Source organism: Hermetia illucens, chromosome 1 (assembly GCF_905115235.1).
Source record: "Hermetia illucens chromosome 1, iHerIll2.2.curated.20191125, whole genome shotgun sequence".
Lineage (NCBI taxonomy): Eukaryota > Metazoa > Arthropoda > Insecta > Diptera > Stratiomyidae > Hermetia > Hermetia illucens.
The window spans coordinates 78,590,268-78,617,748 of NC_051849.1; the positions used below are offsets into that span (position 1 = coordinate 78,590,268).

The 27,481-nt window shown below is 38.0% G+C and overlaps 1 protein-coding gene across 3 annotated transcripts in view; it reads left to right on the forward strand.

Annotated features, from left to right (window-relative positions):
• The window catches only part of LOC119661384 (homeotic protein distal-less), a 135,522-nt gene that overhangs the window by 98,045 nt on the left and 9,996 nt on the right, over window positions 1-27,481 (forward strand). The gene's annotated exons all lie outside the window — the stretch shown is intronic.

Here is a 27,481-nt window from a genome sequence, read left to right on the forward strand (position 1 = left end):
TCTTCTCTCTTTATTACCAAATCCTCAACGACTGAGTTTTCTGGGAGATCCTGTCATCTCATCAGTTATCAAAACAAGTAGTTTCGAACCGGAATAGACTATTTTCTGCAGAGTAACTTTCGTAAGCTTTCCGCTTTAGGAGACGTTTTCATCTCATCATGCACACCCCCTTATTGCAAATTCATTACAAAACGCCGCCCATTGTCAGGCCGCGTCATCTGACGAAATATATGGTTGGTATTCATCCTTACGGGTCGTCGCTCGCGGTTATCTGAAACGCCCTTTAGCACCCCTCACTCGCACTCCTCCTCTACTGTCCTGCGCCAAGTACCCTTGAGGCAAAACACTCGTCGGCTCTCTTGGGAGAATGGGTTCCAGCGCACGGAGTAGCCTACAACCCAATTGTCGCCCCTCCTTGCTGTGTGACCTATCTACTGCCATCTCCGTCTTCCGATCATATCGCGTATGAGTGCCAAGCCTGTTGGCCGACCATAGTTTGAGATAGTGTCAGACCGGCGTATTCCAATGATTCAACGCATACAAATATTGACGAGTGGAGCTCACTTTCCATGTGCTACTCTCATATAGCAACATGAAAAGAAAACTAACAAAGAACAGCCTCAACATGATATTGGGGTTGAGATGACGGCATTTCCAGATTTTAATTTAGCGCTGTTAATGTGCCTGGAAACATTCAATTCGGGGCTAGCGTCCTTCCTAGATATAGAAATTTATCAATGCCTTTGATGGTCTGCCCAATAATGTTGATGCCTCGTTAGACGGAGAACCTTGGTTTTGTTGATGTTTGCCTTTATTTGGCAAAGGTTCATGACATAGTGAAAGAGTAAACAGGTCTGATCAGCGTAGTCGATGTGTTTGAAGAAAGATGTCATAGCCCATTCCGTTCATTCACATCCTCCGGACAAGGCAGCATGAAGGACATCATCGATGGCAAGCAGAAATAATATCGGTAACATGATTCTGCTTTCGACCTCAAACCCCTCCGAGGCTTTATCCCGATATAGCTCGTGAAATTTTGCGCCATCATATGTCGCTTTGATAACAGCTGTTAGTTTCTCGGGAATGCCTCTTCTGCGTAGAGCACTCTAGACACACTCTCAGTTCACGCTATCGAATGCTTTCTCGAAATCAATGAAGAGCAGGTGCAGCAAAGATTTAAACTTCGCGTATTGTTCCAAAATGATCCGCAGGTGTTGCTGTGGTCAATGCAAGAAGATCCGGAGCGGAAACCGGACTGATCTCAGTCGATAGTAAAGAAAATAATTTATTCTGGCTCCCCATCTGTAATAATAGAAAGGCCGGGGATGAACACAATGAACATCGAACTTCATTATTGTTAGCTACGTTCGCTTCTCTGGTTCTGTAGGCTGGTTTTGGAGCTATATATTGAAGACACTAATTAAATAAGTAAAACTGAAATTAAAAATGTTGCTCAAAGTTAGCAATACATAATTTATTTCCTTAAATTAAGGTATGTCTCCAGAAGTCGTCTGGGCATTCGAAACCACCAAGCAGCATCCGCTAGACGCAAAGCTTTTTACATTTCCTTAACAGGTGTCACCCTAGCCGTCTTCATCGATTTTTCTTTCATTAACTTAATTACCATAAAAAATATTCCTAATTGATAGGGAAAAAGTTCATTTCTCCTCTAGGTTAATAATACAGTTTGTTTTTATCTCAATGCCAAATCGAATCAAAAATCAAGAATTTAAAAAATTATACCCCATGATCGACGACTGCTTGAAATCGAATCTTACTTCGCCACAGAGGCAAACGTCCGTCAATTCCAAAGTCTCAAATATTCTTTCTTCAAAATTCAGATAATGCTATCTATGACTGGACGTCTGGGATTAGGATAGATCATTGATAAAACGTCAAACATGACGTTCTATCACTGATCCAATGTTACAAGTGCTCGAAAGTGTTTTTCCTTGTGTTGGTACAGTGAAAAACGTATCTAAACGATTGAGTAGGCAGAAACATTGAGGCAAAATCCCCACGGAAATACCTACTCTATTGAAGAATGTGGACTTTGGACACCTCAGGAGCAGTAAGAGCAGAGTATTGGTCATGAACTGCACCATTCCCTTCACGAATCTGAGAAACTTGGATGAAATGGCCTTCCGAACTTCCGATCGACTTTGAACACTTCGAGGGGTGGTTGGTTACTAAAGACAATGTATGCTGCCTTGCAGTAATGGAGATGAAAAAGTTGCCTTCGACTAGTGGCATAACTTGTTATGATCACTCTCGAAATCAGGATATACGCGGTCGCACACATCGCGGAGGAAGTACGAGGGAGGATTGTTCAATGGAATAGCTATACAATCCGTCTGAGCGAAACAGCAATGGTTTGATACGATTTTCGGTGATCAGAGAACCTCTCCTTCAGCCTGGCCAGAGCTTCGACTTAGGAAAGTGGCGAACGTGATCTAGACGATTTGATTCTACTGCTGAACGAGGCAAAGTCTAAAGAAGGAATAAAAGATGGGCTGCGGCTGCTCCTTTATAATCACCATAGGGCATGGTTACTTTATTTAGTGAATTGTCTGTCTGGAAGCTTACGTCAATTGTTGGATGTAAAACCAACACTTTGGTTCCTCTCTTAATGGCGTTGAAGACTGGTCCAGAAAAGTTAATTTCCGCTCCCTGCTAGCTTGATATAGTTATTTTTCATCGCGAAATGTTCGCTGAAAAATAGACGACCAATTGACCTTGTGATGGTAAATTGTTTCCTGGCGCCGTTGTTGTTATTTTTTGTTAAAGTTTCTATCAACTAACAGCAAGTTGAAGTTATTCTTCTCCTATGTAAAGCTGGTAGGTTCAGTGTTGGCATAAATGTAACGGAAATACGAAAACCAAAAATGAAGCGAAGTGACGTGAAGCGGTTTTTGGCGTATTGAAGGGAGAACACTTCTTATCAAAAGTTAGTCTACTTAAGCCATCTGAAAGTATTTGCAACACTGAATCCCGAGAGACGGCACTTTAATATTTTTTAACAATTTTACAGCGATCATTTAGTCAGACATCAGAATACAATGGATCAATGAAATGAATCCTTAGTAACTCCTGTAAATCAAGCAAGAAATGTATATCCTGCTTAAGAGAAACTAAGAGCAGCATTACAATCACAACTTGCAGTTTCCCATAAAAAGTCAATTTTGTATTGGTCCTCGAAATTCAGGAGGACAGAGGAGAATGTTAGAAGGTTTCAGACTAATGTGGAGGATAAAAGATGAGTTTCCTTCAATTAAAGAGTCGAAGTTTCAGTGTGGCTTGATTGTGGGAAATTCCGAAATGACGCTCGGAATGCTGGAAGTGACAACATGAATGAAAAAAGGCGAATAATATTAGTGCCACGGTGCGCCTTCACAGAATTTTTTCAATTCAATTTCAATTTTTTCAATTTTTCAACAAATACATATCCTGGGTGAAATGGGTTTTTTAAAGGGTGTAATGTCAAAGTGAAAGGATCGATATGTTGGTGTTTCCTTCGTCTGCTTACATTGGATTTACTGTTCATTTTATTTGTAAATTTATAGAAGCTTTTATTGCATTTCCTTTGCCCTGTTCACCTGTCTGGAAACATTTGTTTTAGATTATTAAATATTCCGCCCAATCATTTACCGTTTACTGATTTTTTATTTAGAGCTAATGCACGGCGAACAAATGGGTTGCCTTACATTGGTTGCTATTCTATTGAGGCTCCATATGCATTACAACTGTTATTTTCAAAAATGAATATTCCACTTCATTTGCGTATTCCGGTAGCCTAGATTGTGCAAATAGCTGCATGTTAATGTGGGAGCTTTCAACTTCGCCAACTAACAGGATTCCAAATATAGCTTGATCTGAATTAGGCCCCAACACTAGCTTCATGCTCTCATTCATTTCAGTCAATTATTGTACCAGAGCCAGGCTTTAATTAAAACTGCAGTAAAGAGTAATATAAATTTTATCGGATAGCACTTTCAGCACAATATTAATAGTTTTCGCCTGAAGCACTAGATATAAATGCGAGTGGGTTGGCTTATACTTGATTCGTACGCCACTCAAAATCGAATTGTAGATTTTTCAGCTTACATACATGCCACCTGTTACATCGCCCTTCGCCATAATAAATTCCTGAACAGATTTTTTGAAACTATTCATAACATGTGCGTACCCCGCAACATATATCACCTGCAACAGAGATCCAATAGAAGCAAAATGCCAGGTAAATAGCTTAGAGTGTCAATAAAGTAACCTTTAATTTATATTGTAATTTTGATCTACTTATTCTGTCAATTCAATTATTGATACACTGCAAAGGTGCACGGTGTCTTGTCTACCGTTGATACTTACAGATTGTATTATTTCCCCCGTGATGGAGCAAGCTTGAATTGCTATCTTGCAACAGATAAGACCTACATTGGGAAAAGCGAACGTAAGTCCATACTGTTGAACTGCCGGCTGGATTCAATCTGAACGATCGGTTGGATTCAGAACAAGGTACAACATTTCTTTTCATGCGGCCAACAAATCCTCATTAGGTTGTGTGTGCGGTAATAAAGAAGAACTGAGAAATGATCCTGGATGTCGAACTATAAAGGCAGCGCTGAAACACATTTGCGCTGCATACGATGCATCCATAACACAACCTACCGGACTCTGCAAACGTGAGAAGAAATTTTCATTAAGATGTTGAAATGATAAATGTACGCCAATGCAAATATCTCGTCATAAATGATAATTTCTGATACGGTAAACACCGACGCATTTTGCCGATACTTTATTAAGCCTGGCAGTGTGCAAACCTGATCTTGTATAAATATCTTGATTCGAGGTTCCTATATTAACCTATACGTGCTAACGAACACATCGGGAAACCGTCAATAGATTTTGCTCGCAACTTGAAATAATCAGTTCTGGATTTTACAAGATGCAAAAATATCTTGCAAATTATCTGAATATTATACGTAACTGTACAAGCTTAGGTAAACTATCTACTACTCTAGAAGTGAAGTGGTTACGTGATGCGATCATGGCGCTTAAGATACATTCATCCTGACTAGACTGAATTTATCTAGGACTTTATCTCGATTCTCATGGAAGCAAATGCGTGTGATTAAATCAAATGGACAGATTCTCGTTTTTAATTCAGTTGCTCGTGTTAAAATGTTGATATGTTTCTTATGATGGGCTTTTCGATTAAACTAACCAAGGGGAGCAGCGTCCAGATCAGGATTACAGCTCGATAATAATAATGTGGCATGTAATCGGGCTCTTCTACCCAGGTTAAGGTAAAGATATGACGAGCATAATGGGATATTTAGTTTGAAATATGAAGTATTCTATTGGTATTTACTGATCTTTATTGCTTTTTCGAGTAGGGCAGCGCTATACATTCCTGTGTTCACTAATCAATTTATAGTTTTATGTAAAATTTGAACACCTAAATCAATCTTACGTGAAAATAACAGAGGGCAGGTCCTCTATATGACTTATTCTGGTCAAGTCTACAAATGACCAACTAGATAACCTTCCCGTAATATTTTCAGGGAAAAGTCCTTCTAACACACTTGCGCAGCTATGTCACAGTTCAAAAGTCGCTAAGGTTTAGAATATAAACCGGGAATAATCTATCGCTCAGAAAATTCTTCCCTCTTTTCCTTTGGAATCTGCACCGCTCCACTGGCACATATTAAACTATAAGAGAAACCATTGCATCCTTTAATCGATTTTATTCCCGGCTAGCAAATATATTTTGACAAAGCCTTGATTTCATCTGGTACTGCCCCAAATTTTGAATAATAAATTTGGGCCATCATAATTTCCAATGAAAATAGGTTTGTTTTCATAACATATAAAAACTGCATTGGTTATTCCCCATTCACTGTTGAATGAAAGGTTTTCCGGGAAAGGTTTTCAAATAGTGTCCTTATTTTAGATCGAAACTTGACAATTTAATTTTGTAGTTACTCTTCCTTGATTTTGATTTATTTTTCCCGATCATTAGGGGTTTGGCAATTGCGATTTTACTCGGGCAACTCAAATTTGTATAACCCAGTTGTCAGGAAACAGTTTAACAAAATGAACGACGAAAGCTTAATTCATATATAATCCTATGTAGCTGAGGCGTGCGGTGGTCGAGGTAGTTGAGTGACAGTCATTCAATCAACCCGTAGTTGAAATCGTGGGCGGTGTGTTTACCTCTATGACGTCCCGCTGCTGTAGGTATATGATTTGCACAGCGTTAAGTGCAATGATAACGAAACTGAAACGCAGTTTCAGTGGAAACTAAGACTGTATGGATGCCCTATACTCCGCGAAAGGAGTGAACAGGAGACATGTAGACAGACATGTAGTTTTAGTTCTTGGAAAAATATGAATATAGTCGAGGAACTTCTATATCTTAAGAGTTTTGGACAAAGAAATGGTAGGGAGAAGTTTGCATATAGTTTTATGAAATAAAATTTGAAAAAGGGGAGCTCTAGAATTTCTATTATCTAAGGCTGAAATTGATGCAGCAGTGAATGGTTTTCTCTTTCAAAATTCCTTGTCTTCTCTGCAGTAAATATCTTTGGACACCTTTGCAGTTACTTTCTTCTAATGAATGTTTGTCATGTTTTGTTCACCATTGTACGAACAATAAATAAATTTAATTAATTCGCAAATGGTTTGACAGGCTTTTTTTTGCTTAATGAAAACATTTCATTTTGTAGATTTTGCGAGTAGTTTTATGTTAGGTTATTCTGTATAAAGCAGGGGGGGCATTTTTATTTGCAGTTTTTTTATACTGTCCGAATAAATGAGCTGGCAGATATAATTAAATCAATTTGTTTTAGTTTTTATCATCAGCTTATCAGACTTATGGTACAATTGATATTGTATGTGTCAGCTCAAGGTAGTTTAAGTGCTTTAAAGTGCTCTCTATGACTTTTTTTTTGCATTCTATTTATTTTAATAAATTAACTCCTGCACAAGTATCTATGCTTATATAGTAACAATAAAGGGGCATTTCGTTAATAGGTTCGCTTCTTAGTATGCTATTATTTGTTATTATTTTGTCGCAATTGAGTAACCTTTTATCAGTTATTATTTTTTTTTTTAAAGTTTTTACTGACTTCATAAAAACTCTTCCGAAATAAGTACAAAGCATATTTCATGAAAGCCAGTTTGAACATATATGTATGGGTGTTCCTGTTGTTGCTGTCGTCAACCATCTGTATACAATCGATGTGCCATTGATAATTGTTGGCAGCACTGACATGGGTTAATTTATCGACACTGACTGAAGTCTTGCCCAGTATCTCTGCATCACTGAATTAATGAGGTACCACATATAACTTTCATGGATTTGATTCTTTATGCGTGGCTGGCGAAAAACGGAAATCTTCTTCGTCGGAAAGCAGCACGCGAGTACACTATAGCGTATCACTGCTATTGAGGCACTGGCTAAAATCAAGGATAACATTCACTACGTGAATACCCATGTTTTTTAGATGACGGATGTCATAGTACCCACATAGGCTAACAATGCATTCGCTGACAAGCGATGAGTAGTTTTCTGCCCTGCACCGTCAACGCAAATCGGGAGAAATAGGGAAATCACTGGTTGAACACGCAACAAAGAGTCCCAAATATATGGGCCTCAGAGGCCTCTTGACTCGACCCCATTCACACCTCAACATACATATCAATTTGGTTAAACGTACCTTTAGCTCAATCAGGTACGGGCTCAAGGATAACGCTCTATGATTGTGACTCCCTAGTATGTAATCCTAAACCTAATTCTTCCCGTATTTGAACCATACACCATTCGATCCAAACAATGGCGGACGACGTAAATAGCTTTTCAGCATCATCGCGACGGTTTTATCCGTTTAGATGTCCCTTCCCTCAACAAGAATGAGGGGATCATCCCCGTATACAACGGATCTGCGATAGATCCCTGTGGGCAGTCGAGCTCCACATTCGCCCACACACGTTCTTTGACACCTTAGACGAATGCTTTCTTACCACGGAAGTAGCTCTTCAACAGAACTAATTCCTGGCAGCTACACTCACGAAGTTTCAACAACACAGACGACCAAATTAAGTAATCAAATTCACCTTGCATGACAACGGACAACAAAGTTTTTCACATGCATTAAGGTGGCATCGGTGGATCTACCAGTGCAGAAACCATACTGTGTGTCAGACACTAGGTAGGATACTTTGACTCCCAGTCGCTGGATCTTAATCCCCTGCAGGGCCGGGGAAAGAGGTATGACCTTGTACGACCAAGGATTACTCTTATCTTTCTCTGGTGACTTCAACAGCACATCCACCCTGGCAGTATTCCAGAATGTATGGAAATAACCCTCGCGTAAGCAATTCTCAAGCAGACACTGGACATGAGATGGACGGCCTGGAGATGACTTTGCACATCACGCCAGTCATCCCATCCCAGCCAAGTGACTTCCAAAACCTGAGCCTGGCCATTCTCTCCCCGATCTCACAACATCTTAGGAAAGGAATTTCTTCACTCCCTTCACCGCGACCATCAGGAGGCACTGAAGGCTCGGATCTTGGAAACATTTCACCCAGCAAGGTTCATAGGTCCTCCGTTCACTTTGGTGCCGGCTATGTCATGATTTCTTTTCCCTCTACTTATCCGGTAGACTCTTCCCCAAGGGTTACCACTATGCTTGTCGACGAAACGCCTCCAGTTTTGCTCTTTTGACTATTTTAACAACTCTTTATATGTCGCCCATAGGCAAGTCTAAGTTGTTCAACATCGGGATTGACAACATTTTGGCGGTACACCATTAGAATCCTTCTCTCATGCGATGGAGTTTCCTCGGTTTAATGTGAAAAGCATTCGTCCACCATATTACATGCTTTCGAGCGGTCCCTTCGGGCTTCGTCATATTCCATGCGCCCACTCATATTCCAACGAGTCGGTGTAAGTGGAGGATCAACACTCACATTGACACTGTTATTGACCAGCACAACCTGAATAGGAGTGTGGTGACAGAACCAAGCTCCAGGCCCGCAGGTCGCACCATTGAAGAGGAGATTGTCAAACCTGTATGCAATGATGAACAAACTGCTGGAAAATTCATGAAGGGTGAGATCAGGGAACTTTGAATTAATTCAGTGTGTAGCGTTGTTTCCCAGATTTTCGCTGGACAAATTTTAGCTTGGAGGAAATGAAAAACAAGGACACTATTTATCTATAACAGACTGGGGCAATTAAAACAATTATTGGAAGCTGGTTTAAAGAAAACCACTTGCGAAATAATGGATGGATGTCATTTGAAAGATGAAAAACATTATAAATCTGTTTCATTAGAGTTGAACAATATTTGAATTCATCGCTAAGGAATAAATTCCATTATTTTTTACAGAAATTAACTAAACTCGCTCTATTTAGATAAATGGATAGAGCATTAAAGGCTTTCAATAGTTTATATATCCAGGAAGCCTTGTTTCTGTCAAGAGCAGCACTGAGCTTGGTGTCATTCGACACATCAATGGGACTATATTCGCATTCGCTGTTCCGTCTATATTGCTAAATAGGAACAGAAAGTCAATGAGTTGTAGAAGACTTCCTAAGTAGTTATAAACGAATGCCTGCTTTCCTCTAAAAGAAAAATTGTTTCTCATAGAAAGAATCTGAAAGACTACGTTGCAGAAAAATACTGATTTTTCCAACAATAATGTGATTTTATCCGAAAGTTTTTTTTATTGCTTAGTCTTCGTTTGCCTAATGTGTAAAATAGTTTCAGATTCGATACAATTATGCATTTCACTTTAATAAAATTTCAAGATAGTCCTAAGATTCCTAAAATGGCGCCCAACGTGGGTAGAATATACTGAAAACTTAAGAGTTTGCTCAGAACTCAAGTGTACTTAGGACACAAAATAGCGTCCCAATTTGGATATTTATTGAATACAATTAAGCAGTGGTTCAATTTATGCCGCATTTTCAATGGTGCTAGTTTTGTTCCTTTTAGGATTATGATATGTCCGACATTGAACTGCACATCATCCAATGACCTCTTTCTGAGTTTAGTTCTATTTGTATTGGCCACTCTCTCGTTGAATCCGTTAACATTTGACAATATAACATTGCAACGGATCAAGAGCGTTAAACTTGACAATCTATTTATAATGAGCAGGTAATCTACACTTGAGTTCTGTGACAAAATACCACATCCCATAGCTAATCGTGTGCGTACCATTGCAGAAGGAAAAAAATAATTTATGACGATACACTTTAGATCAGCACTCTATCAATATGATAGTCCAACGGTTGTGATAGTGATCAACAACTTAGCGTAACGCAGATTTGTTTCAAATAGTGAACGTTACGCACACAACATATGCTTGTTGCATGCACTTTTTGTTTCGCCGGTAATTTTTCCTTCTGTGCTTAGTGATTAAGTATGTTTAGGCTTCCATGCGCAACACACAACAATGAATACAATTGAAGACACACAAGAGAATAAAAAAATCATCAAGCGACAGATATTGTGTATGTGTGGATACATAATAGAGACACATCCTATACGAGCACCGGCAGCAATAAGAGTAAAATAGGTAATTTCCAGTGCCAACGAAAATTTTTCTATGCCATGTTACGTAATCCGTCAACCATGAATTTTTAATTTTTTGTTGTTTTGAATGCTCTGTGCTAGCACCGAGAATAACTTGGATGATATTGTAGATTTTTTGTAGAGATTGACAATATTGTAAAGATTTTGGTGTGACTTCCCTTTATTGTTCTCATTCAGTGTCCTTCATGTCGTGTTGGGGGTGTCTTATCGTCACAGTCAATCTGCTCAGATGCTTTGTTCTTAGTTGGAAATCAAGTCGGCGACAGCAAAACACGGCGTTTGGTTATGAATGTGGAATAGGTAATTAGCAATTGTCGAGAATGATTCCTAGTCTAGGCATAGCCTAGTCTGTTTCTTATCGTTCTAATTTTTACTGCTGTCATTAGCTCCCTACGCCCTTATGTATACCCTTATAAATCAGTATTTATCATCATTGATTAATAATCTAAGACTTAACTTCGTCAAGGGCTAACGTGGGCAAAAGTATAGAAACGCGATCTCACATTATCTAGTGCGAAATGAATAACTACATTCTAAGAACAATGGAGTATTTGTTACAATGCCTGCGGATCTTCAACCACCCATTCATCTTCGTTGATGAGCTGCATTCATGCCAAAAGAACAAATACTCGAAGACAAGAAAAAGCATAGGAACCCGGTGGCTGAAGACCAATGTTAAGTTACTAACCATATTATAACTATTTATGATTGCATAAAAATCTCATTTGACGAGATATTACGCATATTTATAAGATGAACTGGATATCCTATTTACAAACAGGTTGATACAGTTTATGTGATCAGTTTTTGCGATTAGTATCTCACAGTTACGGTAGGACAGGCACGTTGGTGGTATGAACTGCTAAATGCGCAAAATGTATGGATGAAGCAGGTGGCAGATAATGGAAAACAGAATACTTGTCGATTACTACAAGTTTCAAGCTGTGAACTTGTTAAACTCTATGAGAATTACAAGTACGGGAATACAGTGATCAAGTTGATTGCGCACACTTAACTGCCTCGAGTGTTGTGAGAAAGTGACCTTGATAGAACGAATTTCAGGAATTTCAATTGGATAGTGTGGTGATATATCATGCTCCAGGAGACTGTTAGAATTATTGCATAATGTTTAATTTAGAACTACATACTTCTTCGGGTTTTATCATACCAGATTTCCGCATATGATGGGAAGAATGCACTTGCATAAAAAGGAGATATGTGTTTATGAAACTCGTAAACCTTCTCAGCAATATCAAATATTTTTAACTCACCGTTTCATCCCAATGCAAAATTGTACAGCTGGGAAAAAGTCAAAGTGTATAACATATGAGTATATTCCATATTAGGCGCTAAAATATCCCGTCCCTAGGTACAGAATTATTGTGTGTAAATCAGATATGGAATATTAAAGTGTATTAATGTCTATTACATCAAACGGATTATTCTAAAAAAGAAAAACGGAAGCATATGGATTTTATGATTTTTTTCATTTTGTATTTACTTATTCGTATACTCATTTATGTTTCCTCAATTATTCCGTTATGTTTACCGGGAAATCTGCAACCATGCCTTCTGTGTGCATATTTTACTCCTCCTCTTAATCGCCTTTGAACACAAAGATATCCGCTCAGAAAGGAGACGGAGCTGAATGGTAAAATTAAACCGAAAGGACACCATACGTCTTCACTGCAATGTAGTGTGAAATGATTAAGCGAAAGCAGCTTTTAACTCAGCTGCTAATAGAATAATGGAGCTCTGTGAATTCACTGAAAAAAGAAAAACAAGAACCATGATATAAGGTGCCAGCCTGTAACATGAAGGCCTTTTATGAGGACACGTTTTGTGAAGCCCTGGTGTCCGATACGCAATTGAGCGCCATTGCTGTGAAATGAGTTGTTCAAACCAAATGTCATCCCTATTCTTCACTTAAAAAAAGGTGGCGTGAAGCGAGTGCGTCAAGTCTTGGAGCCTAGGTACCGTATAGTACAGCTTCTTAATTTTTTCAAGTTTTTTGATTGGGTGGGTTCTGACAATGCGTGCCTCAAAGAAATCAACTTTGCATTAAATGTCAGAACTGAGACCAGTTTTGAAAAGTACTAATCGAAACCTTTCATTTGATACACCACATGGCTATATTTGGTGGAAAAAAAGTACACCCCCCTTTTGCATGTATGGAGAACCCCTCTCTTAAAGTAAAGAGAGAACGATGTAACTCACTGTATGCACGGGCGTTCCCAGTTCCTATCTTCCCACCAAATCTGGTGTAAATCTATTCAAGCGTTTTTGAGATAAATGCGTGTGACAGACAGACAGATAGACGGGCAGATAGACAGTAGATTTTAATAAGGTTTTGTTTTTCACAAAACCTTAAAAATAACATTTGCTTTCAAATAAAGTAAAATCATATTGACAATTTAGGAAGAGGCAAGGACAAGATGAAGGATGAGTTTTGCAAGGAAGTAATTTAGGGTTAGCGATGGAGGGAAGGGAAATTGTGTGAATTGTGGTTGGAAATGCCGGTATAACATACAAGAGTACCATACTTTTGGATTAAAAAAGAAATTTCGGATTCAGAAGGATGAGATTTTACCTTGCTTGATTTGCCTGTTTTGGAAATTAGAAGTTTATTTGGTGATTGACATTGACCGTGAAATTAACTGCCTCTCGGGCACGGACTTTGATGGCTCATGAAACTTGGCGGGGGTCATAGAGGAATTCGAGTGCGGTCTATTTTGATTAGGCATCGCCTTGGTAAATACAGGAGCAGTGGCTTGGAGCTGTCTGTTCTTTAAATCTAAATTTTTCTTAGACAGAGAGAGTTGGCCTCTATCAAGCACTTGCAAAATTATTGGTAAAGTTCGACTAATATGAATTACATGAATTACGCACATTGTATAAATAGAATGAAAAGGCCACCCACTTATTTGGGAGTTGAAATATGCTTAGGGTTAAAACTGAAAAGTTGGTGACAGGTAGACTGGATCCTTGAGGGAACTGACCATTCAACAGCAAAACACAAAACCTTAGTTTCCGCTATAGTTATATAGAAAAATAACCCTATTTTTGTTTTATTGGAATATCAATGTATCCATTGTTTGGTCAAAGCTTGGCTCAGTATTAAATGCTGTTCAATAGTTTCTCATCTATGTCCGTCCAGCTTGAACTTGAAATTTAAGTTTTGTAAATGATGATGAAGATTTGTTCGGCTGGATTGATAATTTCTCCCCTTTATTCATGATCGGTTATCATAAGGCACGTTTGAGGTTTACCTAATTGACGTCATAACTCACGGGTCAGTTTTGACCATTGGACTTTAATAGGTTTCAATTTATACGGCGTCCATACCTTTTGTTTTCGCGACTTCTAACGAATTTCAGTTTAAAAGTGTGATTGTCTGGTTAGTTTGGTCTAAAGATGGAGAGGTTAGCCATGAGTCCAAATTGGACTACATTGTCATCTTACTATTAAAACATATTTCAGTCCAAAAGTGTGATTATTATAAATTTGCCTTTTCAAATGCAACAGGTTTTGAATAAATAAGGCTCAAAACTGGATTCCATGATAAACTATTCTATTGGTAGGGGGATTTTCATTTAATTGCGAAACATCCAGTCTCCATTGGTGTTTTAACTGGTTTTGCGTGTAGTAAACCGTTCTCCTGCAATAATTTGATGATTCTTGTCCCTTGGTTTAGCAAAAATAATGTCGTTCTGTACGGTGGAAAATACTTTTTCAAACGTTTTTACGTTTTTAGATACGGGCAATGCATATTAAATGAAAATTGGACAATATTATGAAATAACATATTATGCGAATAGTAGTTGAAAATTTCAGCTAAAAACATTAAAATTTGAGCAGTGGTCAGCAAATCCCCCGTGGCGTGTTCAAAAAAAAAAATTTTTTTGCGGTAACGCCTGTAATTCATAACTCGATCATATGGTGCAAAAAAAAAGTGGTTCTAATGGTATATGAATTTTCCTAGGTAACGCTGTCCAATTTTTCTTTTTGTAGTGATTTTTCGATTTTTAGTGACACTAGCAATTCAAAAGATGTGATCTTTGCATGCAATGGGCATGTTTGCTACTGTAAAATAAAAAATAACAACAAACAGCGTTACCCCGTGAATTATACAGGGTAAGTGTCTACCAAATTTCATGAGGATCCATGTAATAGATTTTAAACTTCAACTGTCACCGTCTTGGAAAACGTGAAGTGTGAAGCCTTCGCGCTTGAGTTTGCGCTTGATAATTGCTCGGTTTTACGTCTATAAAATCTAAAGGAACGCAAATTTTGCTTTGACATTTTTGCAGCTTATTCTGGGACTAGCTAAGTTAACGATTTATGAAATAAAAAAATTGATTCTGAAAAATTCCTAATGGGGTTTCCCCTTTCAAGCCATGAAAATAAGATGCTGACATCATAATTGGCGAAAATACTTGACATTCCATTCTATGAAGAACCTACTTCTCCCTAGTCCTTTGTAACGTTTTGCTTTTCAGAAAAAATCGGTTTACGGTCTATATGTCGGACACATTTTTCTCACAAAGGGTTTATCGACTAACACCAAATCATCACGTCCACGCATACAGTAAGTGAGTTAACATCGTTCTACGTGGATTCGAAGGGGCGGGGGTCTCGATGAATGCAAAGGGGGGTTGTGCATTTTTTCACTGAATGTAGTCACGTGGGGTATCAAGTGAAAGGTACTACTTTTCAAAGCTGGTCTCAGATCTGACATTTAGTGCCCAAGGGGGGGGGGGGGGGGGGGGGGAGCTGAAAAGTGGTATTTCTTTCCACGCACCCATCCTCTGAACTTACCGAAACAAAAAATTACGGAACTTCCCTACCCTGCACACCGATATCTATTCAAATAAAGGATCATCTGACATAATGCAATGGAATCCAGATAATTCACACGTCGATACCGGTCCCTAGGATTAAATTTGTTTATTTTGTACTCCCAATAATTGGTAAACCCGATATTTCGTACTAAATCGTCAGCCCTTTGACGGTACGAATCACCGGGATTCTACTGTATATATGCATACATTACGTGGCAGGTACTACTGGGTCAAATACCCACTCAAATGTTTTTATATAAAAAATACGCAAAATCTTTCATACCTGAAATGTCCAGCTGTCTTCTCAGTTGCTAATAATACTGAACCCCTAGTGGGAAGCATATGAAATTGACTATTATCGATACAGTACAGATCAAATTATTTGATTAAATGGCTCTTTTAAAGGTGGTGCACATCTGAATATTTTAAGTATGTACATGCGGATTTGTGATATACCCAAAATTCCTCTCATAAGAAAACACGAAACCCTCTACACCTAAAGCGTCCAGCATCCAGTTTACTTACTTATTTAATATAAATAACGATGTGACTGAAGTTTGAAGTTGTGAGTCAGTGAGTTATAGCGCACTGATATCATTTCATATTATTTTTACAATTTTATGAAAAGCATAAGGCGTCAATTCTCTCGCTTGTAATCAATCAGTTTTATTTCATTACTGAGTTTCCGTGTTTTGATGCTTCAATTCTATAACAATCACCATTTACAATTGAAAATTTATGTGAGAGCCGCAAAGGTGATGTATGTAATATCACTGAAGTAATATTACCTTAAATTTTGATATCACATTACCGCAATCCAAACATCACCGAACAATAAAACATCACCAAACATCATAACACTACGTAATATTTCAACATCACCTAACGGCACCGCGTCACCAAAGTGATATTTTGTAATGTAACATCACAGTTCTTTCTAATATAAGTGCCAATGCTGACTATGGAGTTGTTAATGTTATGAATTTCTGGGCTCGGTCTGTGCGTGATAGGGCGATTCCATGCCGAGCAAAGTAATATAAAAGGCGCAATTTTGAGTGAAGGAATGCTCGTTCGTAAAAATGCTCTCTCTAACTTTGTAATACCACTTTCTTCAAAAAGTTTTCTGGTGTCACGTTACATACTAACTTGATGTTTAGCGTATCTCTGAGATATGTTGTTCAAATCTGCGACTTCAACTTCGCAACTAGAAACGTAACCACGAGGGCTTTTAATTGTCAGCGCAAGGAGCGCTCCTAAAGGAACGTAGTTGTGCTTTGCGCATAGTTACAATGATATCTTTGGTAAACCTAGTTGAAATAACGAAATTTCTAATTTACAATTTCATTCTACACAGGCCGTCCAACAAATCACATTAGAGTCAGTAACACCATTTACTATTTTGCTTTTTTCATCTATTAGTCAAAAAAATTTCAGAATGGCTTGTACTTTCTGTTTGTCTTGGGGAAAATCAGTCAAACTTTAATATCTGGTCGTCTGCGCGCACAATCAGCAAAGTCTATTACTGAAGCATAATGTATTAAGGGTATCTGTTTACTTGTAATTGGCGATAAAATAGTCGCAACATCACATACTTTCTCACTGCTGACTACTAACAACAATTGTAACAAGCAAACGATTCCCATTTCGCCATTTACTGCTTTTAAGCTATCGCCTCAGTTTCACATGTTCGTAAATTTTCCCATTCACTGACTACAACTCGACCTTTTCCTTTTACCAGAGCATTCTCTCCACTCAAAGAATTTTACAATTTCAAAAATTTCTCAATATAAAAATAAATTGTAACGTATGACAAGATCCGCACAACGCACGCTAGTTAATTCTACCTGTTGCTCTAGTCATTGGGGAGAGGTGACTTTTGTTGAGTTGTAAAATTGTACGGGGATCTCAGGGAAAAGTCGTTCAGATCGTTTCGCCGGAGCACATTTAAAGTGTTATAATGCGGTACAGATAGCCGTGCATGTGTATATTAAAATGCATGATTCCAGCGTGAAAATTGCAATGAAATCCTCAAGTAAATGTTTGTGTTGTTTGATCTTGAGCCGACACATTGTTGATCAGATGCATTCGCATAAAGTATGAGTATGTTTGTATGCACTCATGATTTTTCTGTTCCATGTTTTTATTAACAAATGTACGTCTGCGCTGACAGTCGTGTAGTAAAATTTAGCTTCAGCCGACTTTGTCACCATCGCTGCAATCGGTCCCGCACTTTGATACTTCTGAATTCCTCGAAGTTTTTCTATTATATGGGGATGGGTTTGGAATAAAGTTATTTCATTGCATTCTTATTCGATCATTAGGTTGAAAGGGGCTTTCACAATAATGGATTTAGCTTAGAAGAGGAAGTCTGCCTAGGACGGTTAGCAAACATTTGGAAAAGGGAGTATAAACTGCAGATCTCAACTTATCGCAAAATAGAATTCAATTGCAAACGTGGGAATAACTGGAAGTAATACTCTTTTCATCCGTACCGTTCGCAAACGCGAGAAAACGTACATATGTTGCACTTTCAAAAGTGTCATCTCCTCTGCTGCAAAGTGAAACATGGTTGATCGTTTTGTGTTTACAAGCTGATGTTGCCGCTACTCCTCTCAAGATCCCTAATGATGATCTTGTACAATCTTACAAGTACCATACATGCATGCATTAACAATTGAGTATAGATTGCACCAGCACCTACATAAGATATGGCAAAGTGAGATGCATCTTTGAAAATCGTATGTGCTGGAGAGATTTTATTATTTTTTTCGGAAATCAATTGATTCAATAGACATTAATGATAAATTCCTTAGGGCAATATAAATAGATATCGTGAACAAAAGCCTCTATTATAGAATTGCTACTTCCAAGTGGAAAGTGCAATGATTGTATACACGCGCAGCTTAGGGTTAAGCAAGAACACCAGGAAAAAACCTTTTAAGAATATGTTGGCATATCTCGATCGAAGCACATTTCCGTTCGTACAAAATTCAATTTTTGATCCAGTGGAATGCCGTGAATTTTCATTGTCTTTCATCAACTATGGACAATATCGGTTACTTTTTACGTTAACAAACCATGAATTGTAACAAATGTTGATGCACTCCATGCTGCAGTCTTGAAATTCAACTTTTTGGATGCTGCATGAAAATATCTTCACTATCCATATAATTTTATCTCGGATATTTCTCCTATCGAAACTTTCGATCATCATTCCAATAATCGTTTAAGGATTCGGGATTCAGTTTGCCGCTAGCATTGATTTGGTGACGATGAAGGGATGTTGTCACGTTCTGAAGATATTTTGCAACGAATCAAAATAAACGAGAAAGCGAAACGGTAAAAACAGAAGTCCATGGCTCGATCGCGATCATCTGTAGATATAAATGGGTATTGGAAGATTCATCCTCAAAAAAATGGAATTCTTGTATCATTCAGGTGGCATATGGTCATGCGACGATCATAGCAGGTTTTTTGGTATCTGCTGGACATTGACAGGTTGATCTAAAAATGTATATTCAGAAGTAGACTTCAATCACATCTCCGTTTCTTCTACATAGAAAAGATGGGACGCGACTGTTTACGTATTCGCAGCGAAATTCAAAGATTCAAATAGAGTAATAGTGCACCGGGTGGCTCGAAATGGCGAGCTTCAGAAAAAAGTTGTGTTTCGTTTTCCATTTTGTATGTTATCAAGCTGAAGAGATCAACATGAAGTACATAATTAATTGGATTTAAATTGTAATTAATTGTTTAACATTCAATAACCTTCTCTATATTTTTTGCCGCGAGTAGTCAGATTGTCAGCATCTGCGATCCTAAAATAAGAGTGAATATGTCCAAAGCGAGCACCTACTCCTTGCAGGGAAATTCACACGAGCGAGTCATTTTTCCCGACAACATTGCTTTTCCATTTCATATGGTGACTAGAAGTTGTTCGTTCTAGAACAAGCGTCTACATTTTTTAACTTTTCGAACATCAAACGTGTTTTTGTTTTCGACGTATTTGTACAAAAATAGTGATAGACGTGACTGGACAGCTGAAATGTTTCCAAAGGTGCTTGATGCATCTTGGAGGAAAAGGCCACCATATTCATATGCAATGCGGGGCGTTTTATTGTTCACACAAGATTTGTCCCAGCGTGTCCTTTTGCTTCCATCTCAACAAAAATTTGATATATTGATTTGCTATTCTCTTTCGAAAGGGAAGTATGCTATATACACGTAAGTATTATTTACCTAATCAGTAATCCTACACATTTGAATTGGGGATCCCGTGAGCCCTATTTGTTTACAGATAAATCTTGGCGAACACCGTTTCATGCAAACTGATCTCTCTCAATCTGCCGGTAGTTAGTAACACCTCATTAAAGCCTTTCTTAATGCTCTTGGATTAAAAGCAAAGCCTTTTCTTGCTCTCTGCTTTCCCATAATTGCCTCCGTCATTTCCATAGTATCCCAAGCGCCTGCGATACTTCATTTGCACTGAACTCCACCATAGTAATAAAGTAGAAAATGACTGAAGGCTGAAAATCCGAGTAGAAATATTGACTTGTGCAGTCTGAGTTTTTCCCGGTTTGTTTCAGATGCTGTTACTGTGCGCTGCGTTATTGTTGCTAGCTTGGCCGTTGCTACCTAGTTCATTTTTACTGCAAAGGCACAATCACTTCATACGTCCACAGGTTACCAGCGTAGACCAAGTAGTAGTATTGTTAACTGAGCGCACTTGGCTAGTAGATAAATGCACATCCATTGAACGCGAATGCGAAAAGTTTCGAGGCGAAAAATAAAACGTCAGTGAAAATTTCGAAATGTTTAATTTATGAATATTTCATGCCACGAGGACGGCCGTCATGTCAGTAAGAAAAAGGCCGCGGGCAGACATCCAACATGAAACTGAGTGAGTACATTTCAAATCGCGCACCTCTTGACAGAAGGCGGCAATGTTACATGTGATCCCCCCGACGTGAGGCAATAGCTCAATTGTAAGCTGCATGTAAAAGTGACGAGGCTTATAAGCCACGGAACTGATTTACAGCCGACGGTATTTAAATGAAAACTGTTTTAACATTTTGCATTAGAAGAAGAATTTACTAATGAGAAGTGATACAACTTATTCCTTTCAGAATTCTTATGGTGATCTTAACACATTTTATTGGTCTTATAGTGATGGAACACACGAGTAACTGCTGACAGTTTCTGCCTGAAGAACATTAGCCTTTGCTATCCGATGGTCTAGGTTACTTTCGGAAAGCTCGAATTCGCTTTCTGGAGAGTTTCCGGCTACCATTTCATTAGTAAGATAATTTTATACCAACTATCCTTCCCACTTCATGAATGGACTTCCGAATAGTTTAGTGTTGCTTCTTATTGAATGAATAAGGCAAAGGTACATTTCTGCGAAGTAGACCACGATTACAGAGTAGCTATTAGCACTAAGGGTACTATAATTTATTGGATAAAAAGAAGAAGTAGTAAATATGTGGAAGAGGAAGGGAGGATCCTGCGTTTCATACGTGATTGTCTGATTTCCTGAGCACCTTTTAAAACGAAGAATCAGCCCGCTTTTTTGAACACCATAGAATTTGCAAAAGAGTGTGAACTGGACGTGCAAGAATTTGTCCGGAAAAAAACCCATCAGGGAAGGAAAGGTCATTTTTTTGTATAATGTAAAGTTTTCATTTATTCATCCAAGTTAATTTTATGTCCTTCAAAGTAAACGCCCGACGATGCAAACACTTATGCCAGCGTTTTTTACATTCTTCGCAGCATGTCAAAGCACACAGCGATTTACTGAAAATTTCTTCAATACATTCAAAGCGGTATCCCTGAAGCAGTCTGTTAAGTTGCATGGTGCTAATTCTGGTGACTATGGCGATTGCGGAATGGTATGAGTGAAAATTTTGTTTGAAAATTTACAAAGAATCAATACCGTTTGAGGCGCTATTTTTGGAAGAAGTTGAGCATTTTTAGGATCAGACATTATTGCAGTTGACCTAATTGAAACGCCAACCAGCGGTAAGAGGTTTAATTGTCAATTGGTGATTTCCGAGTAAATATTTCTTGATTTTCTTGACGTGTTTCTCATCAATTGCCGTCTTGGATGTTCTGGCGCTTTCCAGGTGATTATCACGAACTTTGCCTTCTTGGAAGTGGTTGTCCCAATATTTTCCTGTGGCATCGTCAATATATCGAAGCCTTTTGGAACATTCTGAACGTTTCTTTAGCCAAATTTTATTCCGGAAAAAAAATTTATTTGCATTTGGCGAACGGCCGAAACAACCATGTCCTAATATGATAATTGTGATTTGAGGTCTTTCAGCTCCACCTAAGCCGCGAAAAATGGCGGATTCTATCTTGAGGAGCCAGCTTACCGGTTGATCTGACTGATTGATAAGCAAAAAGATAAATACAAATATTCAAATATCCATTTACGACCTAGATTCGAATCCCCGCTTTGGTTCTTCCACTCCTTCTATCATTATCTTTTGTAGCTGCTCCTATCTTTGTGTATATCAGAAGGGGATTTTCCTCTGGTTACTGCTTAGAAATCATAAATCCTGATTTTCTTGTTAATTCAATTATCAATCAAATAGAACTCAGCATAATTTAACCACGTCACCTGTTCTTTATTCATGATGAAAACAATAATTCAATAACCCGAGCATATTGTTGATTCAAATGAAATTAATTACTTCTACAAAAACTAAGAAAGCGTGCCGCCTTTCCAAAGATGCATATTCTTATGAAAAAGTAATCTACTTTATATAAAATGTTCATTTTTTTTAACCCTAATTTTATTTTTAAAATTAAAGGAAAAGTCGATATGTGGATTACTTATTCAGGTACAGTTTTCCATAAGTATATTTTTATGATGACGGGCTCATGGTTCGCTTTAGATTAATAAAGTTAGCAGGGATTCACCGAATTCCTAATTATATTTGTTGATATAAAAGGCTTTGTTGATATAGAGACACTATATGAGCTCCATGGATCATGGTTTCTAATTAAATAACCAAATCATGAGTACTAAGCGCACTATCAAACTATAAGTAAAATGTGATGACTTCTCAACGCAAAATTACAAACGTTTGGCAACTCTTATTTTGTGCTGCGGAGGATTTGTCTCCTTCTTCTTTTTCGTTGGCCCTTCTGCCATTTACAAGCTTGAGATTTTTTTTCTAGATCGCGGATATTTGCATCTTATCAAGACCATTAGTCCATCGCAATACCTTTGTCTCCATTATCGCAAGACGCAGTTCATTGTCCTTTATAGTAGGCCAACACTCAGAACCACTCAGGATAGAAGACATTGCGATAAGTTTTAGATTTTATACGTCGATCACAAAGAACATCAGTTGTGGACCACCACTTCATCCATGTTGCGTCAATGCGTGATCTAAATCACACTGTTCTGGGCAGGTCGCTGCCATTGATAGTGATAGTGCCTATTTCATGGGAATTGGTCGTCAAAAATTCAGCTATTTTCAGATTCCATCTGAGACAATATTGCAGGGACTTAGTATGTTTCGTTCAAATTTGTTCGACCATTTGGGATATGACGAATAAAGAAGAATAAGAAGGACTCTAGTGATTTTTTAACATGCGGACTATGCCGAACAACCTAATGAGAATTTTTATTTCTTAAAAGCATTCCAAATTTCCTGGATGGTTAAAGGATCACATTCATCGCACATACTATTATAATAAACCTTAAAAACTACTCGTGTGTACCTATAAGTAGTGAAAATATGTGCTGATTGGACTATGCAATCATAAAATACCACAAGTAATAGTTGACCGTATAAAAGTATTCAAAATAAACATGGTTTTAAGCGAAATACATATGTTGGCTCATAAAATCAGATCGTTTCAAATTCGTCACAATACAAGATCATATTGAGCAAATCAAGGATCCACGGATATCCAACAGCTGACCGGCAAAGTCTAGTTCACTATAACAGCCTCAAAGATAATAGGATAAGATCTGAATGCAGACGAAGAAAGCTATAGACTCACATTATTCAGTTTTACTGTCATGGCGGAATCTCATTTGCTTTCAAAAGTAAAAGTGCATGGCTTTTGACCCTACATATTCGAAAGATTGGCAAACGAATTATCAATCTGCCCAAATAACAAACGACTTCCAATTCACTGACTCCAACAACATTACGTTTAGTGTAACTAGCCTTATACATCTCGCGTATCAACGAAAACTGACGTGATAAGGCCTTGTAACAATTTATCTCCAATGTTTCACTCTGTATATTTTTCCACGAAGCTTTTTTTCCTTCTTCTTTGTTCCGTGCTTCGAGCGTCAAACACTGTCTATATTTCTTTTCACGAGCATTTTCCTACCAGTCACTCTTTGGAATTTTCTAGCCATTTCCCAGCCCCATATTCATTTTTTTAATGCACTTTTATTGCCCTGTTCATAGTTTATGAATAAATATTCAAAAGTATCTTGAGGAGATATTCATTTTTCATTCATGCCAATAAGGAGTAATGTATGGCGATCCGCCCTTTTATAGCTACCAGCGTGCATGTATATTTAGATATTTCTAAATATGCGATTTAAATTTTATCTTCGATAAATTCAATATTTATGAGAAAGTGATTTCATGTTAAATTTTGCAACTTTGATCAACCTTAGTTAATGTTTCATTATCCATGAACCAGAAATTCTCTTCAAAATAATCTTATTATTAGATAACGTTCATTATTTGTTGAATTATCTTCTGACTTATTCAAAATTAAGAAAGTATCATGTCAATTCACATGAAAATTTTATGCGACAATTGCATTGATTTACACATGTTATATAATTTAAAGCGACTACGATCATTTTAAAATATTTTAAACCAACCAGAAGTTTTCAATAGAAATACGTAAGTTAATCTACGTAAGGACGAAACCTATGTTTGATATCCAATGCAATAACTAAATCCATCACTATCTATTTGAAGTTTTCTCTCAATTAATATATTTTAGTGAGGGAATCTTATCTCCTTCTAAGTGTTAAGCTAAGATTAATTTTTTTGTCAATTGCCCAAGGATACTTTACACCTGCGCCCATTGCATATCTTTGAAATCATCTTTTAGCAGAAATTAGCAGAAATGTTCAGTTATAACCGAACAACTAAAATCCAAATGAATTCTTAGTGCTAAGCACTACTAAATAGAAGTTTTTAATGGTGTTCATTCCTCAAAACCCATGTTTGACAGAATGTGCCTTCTAAATTATGCATCTGGAAATCTAATTGTGCTCAGGTAGCAGAGCTTCCTCAAGATTTCCAAGAGATTTCCAAACAAACTCATCTGTAGAGCTACAATCTATCTCGTTCCTATTTTTCCTTTCACCACTTTATATTGAGGAGATGGATGAAGATAGTTGTCAGTACCACCGGCGATGATACCCTTTAGATTAGTACATACTAAATTAGATTCCATTTAGATGATGTGAAAAATCATGAATTGATACAAGTTTGCTTCCTTCGAACTGTACATATGTTAGATTGTTTATGTTGGGTAGTTTTCAGGATACGATGGCGTACACGCTTTGGTTACCTTCTTTTTCTTCTTTCAAAATGATATTAAAGCCCGTCATCCATGTGCAGTTCGGCCCGTAATGCACCAGTTGAACTGAATGAATCATCCACGTACCGGCAAGGCGCAACGTCATTAGTTGATTTTTTTATGTGGAAGGTCTTGAAACGAGAATGTGAGGTATTTTTGTTTGTGAGTATTTATCAAAAATGTTCATTCCCGATAAAGATGCCCATAAAATTCTCGCTCACAGCCAAAACAAACATGAAATCCTCGCTCACATCCTAAACAAACATGTCTAGCCGGTTGGCATAATCATTTTTCATTCGATCACCAACGGCTAAACAGTCAAAACGGACAAACCAAATGCATCTCATCCACATAACGGCCGCCAGTCAAATGCGGTCTATTCAGGCATAACTGACAGTCCAAATTGTATGTGGATTGTGAGCTTTAACTTCACTAGCAGCATGAATAATAAGCCCGCAGGACCGGGGTAGGTACCGAGAATAATGACCAGAGTCAGGATTCGAAGCCAGAACACGACAATCAACAATCAAGTGGACACTCACTCACATTGGGCATCGCCCATTCACCGGAGCATATTTAATTCTGGGAATAGGGGCTTTGAATCGGCAGTAAAAAGCTCCTGTATTTCTTTATTGATATTCTGTCAAATAATACATTATCAAATGGTCCAATCTGAGGTGCGCTTTAAAGACTTTTTCAGTGTCGAAATGCTCTTTTTACTTTGAAATTCCCGTTTCTTTTCAACTATTTGAAATTGACATTATGGTAAGCACTTTACGGGGATTTGAGGCAACATTTTTTGCGTCAAGATATCGATTTCAGTTCACTTTTCAATCAGATAATGCCTACGAAGAAATTCAGAAGCTGCTGTATTCTCCTCTTAAGGTTTTGGTTGTAAAACAAAACCTTATTAAAATCGGTTCAATGACTGTGATTGTCTGTCTGTGCACGCACTTTTCTCAAAAACGGCTATACCGTTTGACACGAAATTTAGTGAGAAGGTAGGAATTGTGAACATATCCAGTAAGTTACTTTTTCTACAAAAAAAGTCAAGCGACGACGGCTTTACGGTTTCTTACCAGGGCAGAGGCAAATCGTCAGACGCTGCCTCACCTCTGCCCTGGGAGCAGCGTGACCGTAGCGGCTCGCAGATGTTGAATGCTCCTTTATATAATTCGTAGAACACGACATGCCTACGAATTATATTGAGCGCAAATCCGCCTTATTGACCAGAGTTTGGCCAGAGCTGAAATATTCGTTATGAGAATGATGGGGTCCTAAGTCCACATCAACTTAATGCAGGACCGGACCAAATGGGGAGGATTGCTTTTGTAAGACGACTTCGTTTTTCTGGAATGCCAACTTGGAGTATAGCTTCGTCCAGTACTTTGCGATCAATGTTTTTGTATGCTCGTTCGAAGTCGATAATATTCAGCGAGGAGCTGAAATGTGTTGTGCGTCCACTTCTGAAGCAATTCTGGTATTCCTTGACTTTTTCCGTGGAGTTCAGTGTCCTTCCAGGCCCTTTATTGATACATAAATCTTCTGCAGGGATGATGGATCAAGTCCAGTATCCACCGCCTATATTTGAGGGACTGCCACCTCATCCATTGGCATTGTGTCCGAGGAGTTAAATAGATTGGCAAAGAACGACAACGACTTTTGTCAACTTTTTCTTTTCCACTAACGATGCTGCCATCTTTATGTTTACATATACCATACTTATTTCTGGTTGGAACCTATTTTTATACTTTTTCCGCTTTGTAAGCTTGTGTTGTTTTATATCATGTAAAATTGCCATTATTGTTCGGAGCACAATTCCAAAATGTTGTCTTTTCCTTTTTGTCAGTATCCCATTCTCCATTTTGTGAAGATCGTCATATTGATCATTCGTAATTCTAGTAGGCCGTTGTTTGTATTGTATTGTGAACATGCGCCACTGATTCACTCCGTCACCTATCGATGTTAAGTCTATTAATGAGGCTTCGCTTATTTTCGTACACTGTATATGACATCGATAGGTGTTTTTCATTATGGTGATCAGTCACAGTTCGTTTCATGATATATAGAGGATGCTAGAGGTCCATCTTTTCTGAATAAGTACGTTGTCGAACTGGTTGTTCGGCCTTCTGAAGATGCCAAGCTTCTGTAACAGGGAAGAATATGGAGTTTATATCATACTCCTACTGGAGGCAAAGTCAACGAGGCATCCTTTGTAATTATTGGCATCGTGAGGACAGTATCCTCCTGTTCCTCCATGTAAGTCCTTATCTAAAAATTTAAGCGTTTAAATCCGTAAGCGATATTTTACTGTTGTTGTAAGATACTGAATCGTACAGAATTCCAATACGACTGTTGATGTCATCTTTAACAAATTCATCTTTTTCTTCACTAGGAGAATGCACGTTGGCTTACCATAATATAAAAGAAAAATTGCGTCCTCATTTCAATCACGTT